At 38.6% G+C, this 15,347-nt stretch overlaps 1 protein-coding gene across 1 annotated transcript in view; it reads left to right on the forward strand.

The window, feature by feature from the left end:
• Positions 1-7,239: 7,239 nt before the first annotated feature.
• Positions 7,240-15,347, forward strand: part of LOC131956913 (uncharacterized) — a 53,631-nt gene continuing 45,523 nt past the window's right edge. Inside the window, exons 1-2 of the mRNA XM_059321544.1 lie at positions 7,240-7,307; positions 7,558-7,946. The gene's annotated coding sequence lies outside the window, so the exon portion shown is untranslated. The remainder of the gene's footprint in view (positions 7,308-7,557; positions 7,947-15,347) is intronic.

Raw genomic sequence — 15,347 nt, forward strand, 5'->3', positions numbered from 1 at the left:
CTTAGCAAAAGATACACAAAAACGACGCTAGGGTAATGGAATATCGGCATTAAAAAGGGAAATTGCTTAACGGAAATAAAAACTTGACACATAGCGGTTTAAAAAATGGATTTCGTACACATTTGTTAAAAATAGATTCAGTACACATTTATTAAAATGGGCTTAAAAACGCGTTTTGGTAAAAGTTATTTGAGTTATCTACACAAGATAACATTATGAAATATTTCAATGGCGGTCAAGGATACAGTGGATTATTAAGTGTATAATTAGACTAGTTAAATTTCCCAGTTATTTTTGGCGTTGATGTTTTATTCTTAATTAATGAATTCTTTTGTGTTAAGCATGACGGAAACGTTTATTTTGCAACATTTACGTGTACTTTACCAAAACATTGACTTTAGTTATAATTTTTGGCAAATATTTAGTTAGAAAGCATGTGAAACGACATTGATGTACGTTGATACAAGAACGGGGGGGGGGGGGGGGGGGGAGGCGTGACATTATGAAAGCTGATACTTACCAAAATAAAAACAAGATTCATATAAATATGTTTCTTTGATCATATAGTTAAGGCGTTTAATTAAATTACACAGACTTACACCTATTATTTAGTTTATTACTGTGACCTTGTACACTTAATTAAAAATACCTAGTTTATCTTCAGCATGGCATACTAATTAGCTTGCTTAATTAATTATCTGTTTTATCGCCAAGACTAAGCCAGCATTCTTCAAGCTGGGAAATTCCAGGAACTGTCCTGACAAGTCCTCTTGTGACAGATGTCACTCAATCGGTATGACAGTGACATATCCTTCTACCTCTCCCACCCCCACACACACACCTCCCAACAGGTAGGACCTAGCGATGTCCTGCTTTAAGGACATTACGACCAGTTTGACTTGTAGTTGGAAATAAAACGGGAGTGATCTCCCCTAAACTTTCTCGAATATTCTTATATGAAATAACAGGGGAGGGCAACTCGGGATATAGACATGATTGCCATTTTAAATACTTAAACTTTTTTAAAATAGAATAAAACCTCGTAGAAAAAAGAATTGCACACCAAGTGAACGCCAAATTAAATGTGCATAATAGCGCGGAATAGTATTAGTACTTTATAAATTCACATGCGTTTTTTTGAGAAATCGGAAATAGCGACAATTACTACTTCCGGTCAACTGAAATTACTCGAAATTTGATAGAAGGCAGAGAGTTAGATCTTTTACTTACTTGTGAAATTTCAATTATCTATCTGAAATAGTACTCAAGTTAGAGGCTTTTGAAAAATTCAAAGTAGAAAAAGTTCACTTCCGGCTATCAGAAATCGCTCAAAAGTTGATACGGATCTACGATTTTGATATACTACTTATATATGAAATGTCATCAACCTAGCTGTAACGATACTCAATTATCGTGTTTACACACACACACACACACACACACACAGACACACACAGACAAACGGACAAGATTGCAAAACTATATTTTTCCGACTCAGTGAGGTGTAAAATGTCGAGATTTGCAAAAATCTTGATTTGTTTTTGCACGATTACAAGACTTTCTTTATACTTCGTGTATACGAGAAAGTAAAAATGTTGTTAACGTCGTCTCAAACTTGAAACAAACGGTAAAAAAACTCCAGAGTGCTACTCATTAGAACCGTAGCTAATGATGTTAAATCAAGCTTCCGTGTTAAGTTAGAGACTTCCGACTGGCAATCAACAAGCTAAACCTACTGTTTAGGTTTAGGTTTAGGATTACAACCTACGTCTCAAGTCTCCCGTGGCATGCGGCAGTAGTTAAACAGTTGTCGTTTAAGTGCCGCTCATTATGTCAAATGTTTGAATCTCTTCCTGCTGTATGTAATCTTTCTTATGCCCTTTTAACAGTTTTCTTTCAGACTTTTTTATCCCGCGGTAATGGGGGGGGGGGGGGGGGGGGGGGGGGGACACTACATTTTCCGGGGAGTGGGGTGCGGAAATTTGTTAATTCACATATTTTCTAAATTATATTTAGTTTGGGGGAGTGGCGAGGGGCGGAATAGGTACTTCGGGAAAGAGGGGGTGGGGGGAGATGCCTGAAAAACACTGGTTGTTAATGTGAAGGAAACCTACACGTTCGAATCATTGTGATTAATAGAATTAGGAAATGGTGTAGGACTTCTGTTGTTATGGTTACAGTGCACGTTTTATCATAACTTGTATAGAATGTTTATATAAGTAATAAGAAACAGTTTTTGTTTTTGTATTTCAAGGTATAATTTATTTGTCAAGCTCATATTAATGTGTGTTTTGATGATTTTAATTTATTTTTAAGAGAGACAGTTCAACAAATTCTTGCCATTAGCGCAATTGTACAATACAACATGTACAGAAGGACATCCACAAGTGGACATCCTAATCCTAATAGGACATATACAATAAGAAATCTACAATAAGATATTCTGCAATAGAACATCTACAATAGGACATCGAGCAACAGGACAGTACACAAGGACATGAAGCTATACAATACCCCCCCCCCCCAATACAATCCCCACCACCCATCAGCTACGTGTACTCGTGTTAGTATCTCCGACACACCACCATCAAATGTTCACACACCAAACGAATCATAAGAGTCGGGTGTGTGTCTTGACCTCTTCTGAACCCCCGAGAATGACTTGCCGAACTCCTGGGGTTCGATCGAACCTGTTTAAGAACCACTGCTTTAAATAAACGTCTACTTTTTTGTGTTTAAATATACATCTTCGTTTTTATGTTTAAATAATTATACTCTACTACTTTTTGAGTTTAAATATACGTCCTGGTTTTTTGTGTTTAAATATACGTCTAATATTTGTGTTTAAATATACGTCTACTTTTTGTATTTAAATATACGTCTACTATTTGTATTTAAGTATGCGTCTAATTTTTGTGTTTAAATATACGTACTTTTTTGTTTAAATATAGTATACTTTTTGTGTTTAAAAATATACGTCTAATTTTTTGTTTAAATATACGTCTACTTTTTTTTTGGGTGTAATAATATACGTCACTTTTTTGGGTGTAAAAATATACGTTTACTTGTTTGTCAATGAATTCAATAAAAGCATTTCTTGCGCCTATTCACTACAGCCCCTTAGAAATTTTCATTATGCTATTGACTGAAAATATTTATACAAGTACATCCTGAAGAAAAAGTTCCAGTATCAATGAGATATCGGTACTTCCTGAAATAAACTCATGCTTTTCTCAGTGCCAAAATAGTTATCAGAAAACTCAACCAAGCGGAACTCTATCCGGGTTGGACCGTATCAAATCCGCAGTGTGAACGTACCTTAAGGCTGCATCTCACGGCGTGAAAACGAGAAACTGGATTCTAGGATTGTTTTTCGCGACCTTGAAGATCTGATAAAAGGTCACACGAGGGATTAATCTCGAGGATTGAAATCACGTCAGATCTGGTGGTGTAGACTGTTTTAGTGGAGTCACGCGCCTACGTGGTGGGGGGGGGGGGGGGGGGGGGGGGAAGGGAAGGGAAGGGGGGGGAGGGTAGATGAGGTTCGCAGTTTCGTAATGATGTGCAACGATGAGAATGGGGGGGGGGGGGCTTACGAAATTCGACTGAATGTAAAAAAATTTAAAATTGAAAATGGTAAACGAGCATGTATGGGTGTGTGTGTGTGTGGGGGGGGGGGGGTGTTATGTGACGTGGCGATAATTTTTTTCTCATTCTAGTGTTTCGGGTCTACGTGCGAAAGATATATTGAGAAAGAACGGGATGGTGAAAAAATTGTCGGATAAAATTTCCTTGACGTCAGTTAACAACGACCCCGACAGTGATCGTGACAATGAAGACCCCTAATGTGACTGTGACATCAATCAAGGACTACTCATTTGTATCCTTTAAAAAAAGGACGACCCCTTATGTAACCGTGACAATACTTAAGGCATCCCTAGTTCGGAAGGTACCAAAGACGACCCCTCATTAACCGTGACAAAATGACGACCCCTAATGTAACCATGACACCACTTAAGGCGACCCCTAATTCAGCAGAGACCAAAGACGACCGCTTAATGTAACCGTGACACTACTTAAGGCGACCCCTAATTCAGCCGTGACTAACGACGGCCTCTAATGTGGCGTTGACGCTACTTAATGCGACCCCTAATTCGACAAAGATCGAACACGACCCCCTACTGTGACAGTAACAAAAGACGATCCCTAAAATAACCGTGAACAAAAGACACCCGCCTAATAATCCAATTAAAATTAGCATAGATTAAGCCATTAAACAGTAGAGCAAATCTTCCTGGTAGATTTCATAGAATTAGATAAGAGATAAACTCGAGCACTGGTGTTGTGTACAGCTGTAGTCACGCTTGTTCATATCTGGGCGTGTAGTCAATTTTAGACAGATGCATTACAGCGGACAGATATTGACAGATGTCAATGTTTGTTGAATGAGATGCATCTAATTTATTTATTTTGCAGATAAGAGTCGTTTTTAAAAATTTCAGCTTGAAAAGATCACATATTTTCAACAAGTTACGATTAAAGCAGTAAGCTACATATTTTTTCTTGTATCCTCCTATTTAAGGAGATATATAGTAAGTTTTTAAATTGCACAAATTTTACTTACTGTATGCGTTGTTGTTTTTTTTTCAAATATAAAAACGTCAATCGAAAACCATAACATCGAATTTTTTTTCCAAAAACTTTTCAGTATAATTTGAAACACTGAGACCTACCCATACGCTAAACACAAACGATTAAAAAGCATATAACTAAGCCCTTTAATTATTTAATTGTATGTTTGAATGAGATGATAATTACATATTTCCCATAGTCCAGCGACACTAGCCAGTGGGCATCCTACACCTAGCCTCACGTGATCAACCCTTTACCCACGGAACTGATTCTTTCACCCAGTGTTTTCTTCCAGAATATGGATGGGGGGGGGCGTGAAATTTTCGGGGGCGGGGGAGATGGACTAAAATTTCCGGGGGGGGGGGGTGGACACTGTTAAAAGTTTATATTTTGTGGATAAATTCCATTTTGTTGGGGGGGGGGGCAGAGTTTCTTCCAGGCATCTCTTCGGGGGGCATCGCCCCGCCCGAAGAAAGTCTACCGCCCCCCCCCCCCTCGAACGAAATGGAATTTATACAGGAAATATATACTTTTGACAGTGTCCGCCCTCCGGAAATTTCAAGTGCACCCCCGGAGACAAAAGTCTGGAAGAAACACTGGGGGGGGGGGCGGTAGACTTCCAGATGCCTGGGAGAAACTCTGCTTTCACCCCCACCCCACCTTCCCCCACATACCCCCATCCCTACCAACAATTCTACACAAAGCAAAATGTAATGTTGACAAAACAAATCCAACCCTATGTTTACCAATTATTAAAGAACTCGTTTGAAACGGGAGATAAATAAAAACATTTTTTTAATCACATGACACCACGGGACTCGACGGTGACCTACTTCCCTAAGGGGAATCCCCTTCTGTGTCGTGTTTCCCCCCATATCTTAAAGTTATGAATGGAGATTATTATTTTAAATATTACTATAATGTATATTTTTTTTACAGTAATGAATTAGGGCATGAAGATGAGGAAGTAATGTTTTATAGAATGTAGTACACGCACGATCTTAGAAATCAGAACCAGCCTATAATTTCTATGTAGACATGTTACAAGTTTTTTTTATAATTGGAACATACAAAAAAAGTATTTATTTCAGATTACATTACACTTTTTTAATTCCTAGAATTGTGTTCAGATAGCCTATATTAAAACTTATTTACAATAGAAATTCAGAAAAGCTTATCTATAATAATATGAAGCTACATTTGAAATGTAAGAATTACTTCTGATTAAGGACTAGCAATAGTTACATTACAATGTAAGCACGACTTACACTATCATTCCATTACACGCCTACAATGTAAATTGTTGCACCAGAACTGATACATGCAGTTTATGTTTTGTAAATCACCCCCCCCCCCACACACACACACCAGCACACACACACACTGTCACACAAAGTAATTGACCTCTTCTCCAGATTTAGCAGTAACTGATATCAGCGGTACCGACACAGCTTAATTAGCTTGTGGCAAAAAAAAATTAAAAAAAATTAAAAAAAATATATAAAAAATGAGCCCAAACCCTAATCCAAAATATAGCTTAAAACCATAGCTATGTCATTGGACATCGTGTGTTTTTCGTTAGGCTATTCATGTGATTTACTTTGTCTATTATTATTATTGTTGAAGTACATTAATGAAACGTTTCAATTGACGTCACGCCTCTGGGTACGGGAGGGGGTAAAAGTGGACTGACCCGCCGATCTACCGGGGAAAATCCCGGCAGTCGCTCCACCCCCCTGGAACGGTGCCGTATTAGACCTAATGGTACTTTGATTTTAAAATAAAAATAATTTGTCACTTGAATTTCCATCAACCTGAGGACTGTCAAAAGACTTTGTTAAGGGATAATGTGCAACGAAAAAAATTCAATCTGTGGTTGGGGGCCCCTATTATAATTTCGCGGGCCTTTTGGACACAGCTAGTCGGCCCTTGGAGAGGGGAAGGGGGGGTGAAAGTCTGACTTAAGTTTTGAGTGTCGAGGTTGCCCGGGCTACGAAAGTCTAGAGGCACACTATAATATTTTTTTTAAAATTACAACTCTATTTTGCAGTTGTTTTTTTTTTTCTGCATTTTATAATTTTCTTTCCTTCTCTTGTAAATTTTAATAATACCATATCTGAAGAAAATCTAAAGGAAAATAGTACCTTTATTTTAAAGCGAAATTTCAATATTGAGGTGTGTCTGTTTTTTTTTTCACAAATTAGATGACGTCATATATAAACGTCCTACTTATGAGAAACCTTAATTAGGAAGTCCTTTTGTAAAATACGTGTAAGTACCAGTTGCTTCAACTAGCCATACGACACGGCAAGTTACAAATTGACCATTTCTCGTAATGTTTAGTATTTAGTTGGCCACTTGATAATATATACTTGCAATTAAAACAGTCGTAGTTCTATATTCAAAGTAAAACATGCGCCATCACCCCCCCCCCTCCCCCTTCCAAATTTAATTATGATTCCAACTCATATTTCCAATAAAGTCTAAAATTATCCCAATTCTACTAAAAATAGCCTGGGAAAACCTAGTCTAGCGCCTTTCCTTTAACAGCCCATTCAGAGGGGTCCCACCGCAAAACGTAACGGCCAAGACATAACTTCCGGGTCACGATTCCAGCACATAGTTCTTACACATCCCGACACCACCCCTAGATAAGACTGGTCTAGCATTCTATAGTAAGTACTTAAGTCTAACTTCTTGTATTTTTATAATTATATTTATTAAGTACAAGCATTAAGAATAGCTATATTTTGCAGTACTATATAGATCTAGTGCTAATTGAAATATATTTTCGTATTAAAATAACGAAATACTTAGACTACGGGATTTTAATTTTAAAATCTTTAATTCAAACCAAGCTATAAATAGCACAATCGCACGCCGGTGTATCAAAAACATTAACTGAGCCGTCTTGTTGTTTCGCAGCCGTGCTAGACGTCACACGGTGTCGCCGTGTCGGGATGAGAATCAGCTGACACGGAGCCCTTGATGTGTCGCCACAATTACCGGTAAGATAACGGGCCTCTGCGGACAGACAACTTGGCCAGTCTCGGCGTACAGACACCTTGCCAGGAGCGATTTTAACAAAACAACATCTGCAAGTGTGTGAACTATTTTTCCGAACAGTGGTGTAGCCTAATAAATTAAATCAGGCAGTTTCGACACGTGTTGAATAAACACGCTAACAACACAGAGTGTTCGTGATAATAGATTTTAAAACGAAACAAGTGTTGTGTTCAAGTGGTGTTGTGTTTAACAAATAAACAGTGGCTGCTCGAAAGGTGTGACCTGTTTAACCGTCATCTAGACCACAGGTAAGTGAAGCTAAACAATTCGTGTTTACGATGAATGTTTATTTTAATGTTACAACAATACATAGATTCTAAGTGTTGTTGTGTTCACTGTGCTCAGAATGCTATCTGTCATATATAATTATAATTGAGTGGTTTATATAATAGTTTACTACACCGAATTATTATTGTATTATTAAAGGGAAATCACTCTCTCGTTTAAACAAACTTTTTTTTGTTGTTGTTGTTATACTTCCAATAATTTCTTTTGATATACACCCAATACAAGTAGTACATTACCAATTATTATGTTAGGTTATTATGTCAGATGTAGCACATCGTATGTGTGGGTGGAGTTGGTTCATTTTGTCACCGGTCTACTGTGTCACATGGGGTAGGGTCGCTAATAGTCTCTCATGGATCAACGACGTTATTAAACGTTGTCTTTAATTTCCTTACAACTTCTCTATTTTATAATGTTTGGATGAGTTATTTGACCTAACTGGATCAAATTAGTACTGTGCGAATGTTACTAATCAGCATTTAACAAGGAATGTTAGCTTTCCCACTGAGATCCGAACTCGAGACTTTCGGGTTGGCAGTCGAGCGCACTATCACCCAACCACATCATTCCACAACATATATGTAGTACATGCACCTTATCAAGTAGTGATATGTGTGCCTGAATGGCTGAGGGAGGGGGGGTTCCTGAAATGTTAGATAATAATAGTTTTATTCTGTATGGAGAATTATCTATAGCGGTACTTTAAATATTTTGGTCTGTTGCACCAAGTAAAAATGTGATGTTTTTGAGTTATGTAATACTAAAACGAAGATGTATTTATTTGTTGATGAGTGTTACTAAACCATTCACTTAGATTACAAGCATTTAATTTAATATTGAATCACTAATGTATATAACAAAGAAAGCGATGTAGTGCTACTTTGTATAAACAATGCTGGAATGCGTATCGTTGTAGACATAAATCTGGGGGCAGGAACACACCTGCTCATTGAATATTCCTACCTGAGACGGTGGGTTACAGGTTAGGGTCGAGAGAACAGCTGAACCGTGACGTTGTTGCTGTGCATTCTGCATCCGTCACTCATCTAAACCGGATCGATCTAGATCCGTGTCCGTCACACACAGCAGCACCCTCTGCATGACACACTGGCACGGTGAACTTGTTTTACATACACACACACACACACACACGTACACACACACGCACACATACATTGCTTATACATACATAATATATATATATATATATATATATATATATATATATATATATATATATATATGTATATATATATATATATATATATATATATATATATATATATATATATATATATATATATATATATACATACACACACGTACGAGTGGAAGAAGGGAGCGGGTGGGGTCAGTGGAGGAAGTAAGGGAGCTAATACGTATAAAAATACGTGTGAAGATCACTAATAAGGAAGTTATCGTGTAATCTCTAGCCCTGTACACACCAAGTATGTAATCAAGGCTAATCGACGCACACGGAAGATATGCTTTACGTATAAAACACCGGCCGGGTCCTATCTCAGAGATAAACTTTAGCTGTTCTCTAAAATCAACGCCTAAGGATAAAAAAAAAATTGCCAACATTTCACAAAATCAAAAGTACAATGGAGAAAAATGTCGAATCAAAACAAAAGACGTGGGCAGTTTACGGTTAAAACCTGCAAAGTAGCATTGTACTGCTTCTATTTGTACGGCAGTCGTTAACTTTAGACATAATTCATCTATCCGTCCCCAAATCCACAGGAAGGTTGTTTTGTCACTACTGTGACTCTTTTATAATACCTTGCCATTATGCCCGGTTATCGTCTAATGTTATAGATTATTTCAAAGGACAATCCGCTCCAGTCGTAAAGTCATGTTATTTATTTATTTACTTATTTTTTTTTGGGGGGGGGGGGGTTGGGGGTGGGGGGGGGGGGGGGATACGCGTTCCATAGATCAGTTAGCTAATGAAGAAGTCTTCGAAACGATGACTAATGCCGTTGGTCCCTTAGTGAGTGTGCTGAGCATAGTCAAAACAAGAAAGCTAAGATGATATGGGCATGTCATGCGAATCTGTGGCCTATTTAAAACACTTCAGCAAGGAACTGTGCCAGGTGGTAGAGGAATGCAAACACTTCAATGGATGGAAGACAATTGGGCGGGGCTTTCCCTTACAGAACTACTCACAGCAGAAGAGAGTTGAGACAGATGGAGACAAATAATTAGGAAATCTACTGTGTTTCGTGTCAGAACAAAACCAATACAGTTTAAGACATGATTGATTGATACATACCATAATTTGGTTAATACAAAGCGAAAATTCTTATGAATACATTTTTAAGTATCTATTGACATTGAAATTAATGACGTAAGGTTGCTATTAAAAAATATCGCATTATTGAGAATTGTTTTCGAATTATATGTATATGGTGAGGGGAGTATCCTTTATGTATATTTTGTAGTGTGGTGGGTATAGAGTAAAGTTATTTATATATCACTGCTTTTGATTTTCCTAAATTCATTCTTTTGCATAACGTTTACTTCAGAAGAGTGGTTGGTAGGTTTGACACCTATTTTTTTTTAATCGCAAAACTTCTGCCCAATAACATTTTCATAATTAATAATTATCGTCAAAGATTTAGTTTTAATTTAATCAAAGAAATCACAGCCTTTCAGTACCCGTTAATAAAATGTGTCGCGATCCGTGTGCGTGTGTGTGTGTGTGTGTGTGTGCATGTGTGTGTGTGCATGTGTGTGTGTGTGTGCATGTTGTGTGTGTGCATGTGTGTGTGTGTGTGTGTGAAGGAGGGGAGGAGGGAAAGGGGATGTAACCAACTATTTCTTTTTCTCCTCAGTTCTTAATTTTAATGTTGGGCGGTATTTCCTCCAGCACAATTAAGTATTACGTGTCACCTTGTTTATGCGCCGTATAGGTCGTTGACTCCGATTTCAGCCTGCTTTTCAACCTAGCTCAGAATGAACCTTGTGAAGTAATCCATGGATCAAACCAACATATCCAACATATAATATATATAATGTGTACGACCACTGATGACCGTGACGAGTGAAACGGGAACTCTACTTTACCTACTAAGATTTAGTTCACTTTGTACGAATTACAAGCTTTATTTTTTTTTTGGTATGTCAAAAAAATATATCGTGAAATGTGTGTTAGTGTGTTAGTATGTTAGTGTGCTAGTGTGTTAGTGATTAGTTTATAAAAGTTCAAAGACATTTTTCGTTACGTTGCGCTAATCCTCTTGGATTAAATTTTATTAATTGTTTATTTCAAAGCTGGTTTTAGATTAGTTAGCCATAACAGGGTTAATCCAAAATAATACCTTATAAAATTAGACCCTGAGTGTTTTATGTTTAAATTCTCTCCCCCCCCCCCCCCTCCACCCCACTGTCCAGCAAATAGTTTTGTTTTAAAAAAGATCATGGGTTAAAAACAATAAAATATGGTATTTTCCCTTTTTTTTTTTGGGGGGGGGGGGGGGGGTGAGGAGGGATACATTTTGCGGAAACCCTGTGGTGTCTATAATCATTAGGCTGTAGGAGTCCCTCTATTCACGCCGCCCTCGGCCTGTTCGTTTAGTTCATGAAGAGTCATTAAACCGGGGAAAAAATATTCCATCTAACAAATTGTCTGCTTTTATTTATAACTCGATTATAAACTGGCATTCAAATAGAATTTTAAAATTATGCTCCATGTTGCACGATCTAAAGCAAGGGATGGGTTAATAGTTTATGTTTAATTTTAAAATTATGCTCCATGTTGCACGATCTAAAGTAAGGGATGGTTTAATAGTTTATGTTTAATTTTAAAATTATACTCCTTATTGCACGATCTAAAGCAAGGGATGGGTTAATAGTTTATGTTTTTTTTTAAAATTATACTCCTTATTGCACGATCTAAAGCTAGGGATGGGTTAATAGTTTATGTTTTATTTTAAAATTATACTCCTTATTGCACGATCTAAAGCTAGGGATGGGTTAATAGTTTATGTTTTATTTTAAAATTATACTCCTTATTGCACGATCTAAAGCTAGGGATGGGTTAATAGTTTATGTTTTATTTTTTAAATTATACTCCTTATTGCACGACCTAAAGCTAGGGATGGTTTATAGTTTATGTTTAATTTTAAAATTATACTCCTTATTGCACGATCTAAAGCTAGGGATGGGTTAATAGTTTAAGTTTTATTTTTTAAATTATACTCCATGTTGCACGATCTAAAGCTAGGGATGGTTTAATGGTTTATGTTTAACTTTAAAATTATACTCCTTATTGCACGATCTAAAGCTAGGGATGGTTTAATGGTTTATGTTTAACTTTAAAATTATACTCCTTATTGCACGATCTAAAGCTAGGGATGGTTTAATGGTTTATGTTTAATTTTAAAATTATACTCCTTATTGCACGATCTAAAGCTAGGGATGGGTTAATAGTTTATGTTTAATTTTTTTAAATCTTTCATACACGTTCTGGTTGAACACAGATTTAGTTAAAACTTGGTGCAGATCAACGCTGCGCATGAAAAGATTCCCGCCTTCTGCCATACAACATTAATAACATGAACAATCCCAACGAAAAACAGCGACAATATGAACGAATATTTACGATCCAGAAATAAAAACAACTTCAAAGCAAAATTGTGTTCTCCTGCTATGCCAACCAGAGGCGTAGCAATGGGGGGGGGGGGGTGCAGGGGGTACATATGTCCCCGTGCGCCGACCTTAGGGGGCGCCAAAATGGGTTGTAAAAACAAATTAAAATCTCATTTTAGCTGCATGTTTGCAGTTTGATGGGGGGGGGGGGGGTGCAAATCGAAAGTTTGAGGGGGGATGCAAATAGGAAATTTGCTCCCGAGGGGGGCGCCACAAATTGAAAGTTTGTCCCCGGGCGCCGGGAAGGGTCGCTACGCCTCCGATGCCAACACAACACTCCTCAAAAAGGAACATACAATAATTTGTGTAGCATGTTTATAGTTTAAACAGTGTGTAGTCCCTTTGAAACAAGCGAGCGAGAAAGATGATGTTTGTGGTGGGGATTGCGTTATTCAAGAAACGGATTCAGGACGAAAAATGCGAGAGATTGAACTATTGAATTTGACAGCCTTTCAATTGGCTTTGAACAAAATCTGCTACATACTGTAAATGTGGGCTGATGCACACGCATACATATACACACACACACCCCCCCACCCCCCCCCCCCCCCATACACACAGACACTGCTACATTCTACAAGTGTGGGCTGATAAACACTCACACACACATACACACACTCACTGCTAAATTCTGTAAGCGTAGTCTGATACACACACACGCATACACACACGCACACACACACACTGCCACATTCTAAAAGTACGGGCTGATACACATACACACACACACGAACATACCCAAATATAGACAATTAATCCCGGTTAATCTGTTCTCAGGAAATTTCTTCTAAATTATTCAATTAATAAAAAGGCCAGGAAATATAGGTTAATGCGGCAATGTATAGTTCAGCGGGTACTTTTTAAAAATGTAGTGTCGGATTATTGCGCCTGTGGGCAAAGTTGTCTACCCTTCTCCCATTCCCTATTTATTTTGCATCTGCCATCAAATTTGCCATCAAGCTTCTTAGATATCAGAACAGAATTATCTACAAGCAGAAATCTCAAGGGTACATTGAGCTAATGTAAAGCCAATGTTTGAACTTGGTGCGTGTCTCGTTATACTTGATCTTATGTAAAAACTTGATCTTATGTAAAACTTTGTCTTATGTGAAAACTTTGTTTTGTGTAAAAACTTGATCTTTTGTTTAAAAAAAAAAAAAAACTGGTTAGAGTGTCCGGTTTGATCTATGGATTTCTGGGTTGATTCTGGGTTACCCAGGTGTTGTTTTAGACACGTGGGTTATCGCACTTTAATAGCAGCTTAACTTTTCCTTATCGCGATCAGTTTGTGTTTTCATGTCTATATCTGGGCTGTATCCGGAGGCGGGGCAGAACAGTGGGTGGTTAGGTCACTGCACGCTATCGTCACATTTTTAGCCCGGGGTCGGTCGTGTACCCTAGATGCCAGCCCGGGTGTACAAGAACAATTTTTATCCCGTGACCGCATAGTTTTGCCTTTGTTCATAATGGGATCAAACAATTCAAATGTTGCTTCTCGTAACATAATTATTGCCAGCTGACAAGTTATGCGGCGTATGGGCCGTTGACTCTGCACTTTCTATATGTGCTTTCAATATTTATGTTCGCACATGAGCATCTGAAAATCAACAGGTAAAGGCTAACGAGTCTCATGTCGGCATTGTGGCTTTTTCACCAGACAACACCCCAACTCTCACTTAACTATTATTGCTTCTTGCACCACTTAACCAACATCATCCCACCCACCAATATACCACCATCATCCCACCTACCAATATATCACAATCATCCCATCCACCAATAAACCACCATCATCCCACCAAACATCATCCCACCCACCACTAAACCAAATCATTCAACCCACCATCATCCCACATAACCAACAACTCCCATCATCCCACCCACCTCCAAACCACCATCATCCCACCCACCAATAAACCACCATCATCCCACCCACCAATATACCACCATCACCCCACCCACCAATATATCACTATCATCCCACCCACCAATAAACCACCATCATTCCACCCACCAATAAACCACCATCATCCCACCCACCAATATACCACCATCACCCCACCCACCAATATATCACTATCATCCCACCCACCAATAAACCACCATCATCCCACCCACCAATATACCACCATCACCCCACCCACCAATATATCAGCATCCTCCCATCTACCAATAAACCACCATCACCCCACCCACCAATAAACCACCATCATCCCACCCACCAATATACCACCATCACCCCACCCACCAATATATCAGCATCATCCCATCTACCAATAAACCACCATCACCCCACCCACCAATATACCACCATCATCCCACCCACCAATATACCACCATCATCCCACCCACCAATATACCACCATTATCCCAACCACTAATAGACCACCATCATCCCACCCACCACCAAACCATCATCCCACCCACCACCAAACCACCACCATCCCACCCACCATCATCCCACCCACCATCATCCCACCCACCAATTAACCACCATCATCCCACCCACCAATAGACCACCATCACCCCACCCACCAATAGACCAGCACCATCCCACCCACCAATAAACCACCATCATCCCACCCACCAATAGACCACCATCACCCCACCCACCAATAGACCAGCACCATCCCACCCACCAATATACCACCATCATCCCACCCACCAATATACCAGCATCATCCCACCCACCAATAGACCAGCACCCA

The sequence above is a fragment of the Physella acuta genome, unplaced genomic scaffold, assembly GCF_028476545.2.
Source record: "Physella acuta isolate Inbredline_101_S28 unplaced genomic scaffold, ASM2847654v3 ptg001184l, whole genome shotgun sequence".
NCBI lineage: Eukaryota > Metazoa > Mollusca > Gastropoda > Physidae > Physella > Physella acuta.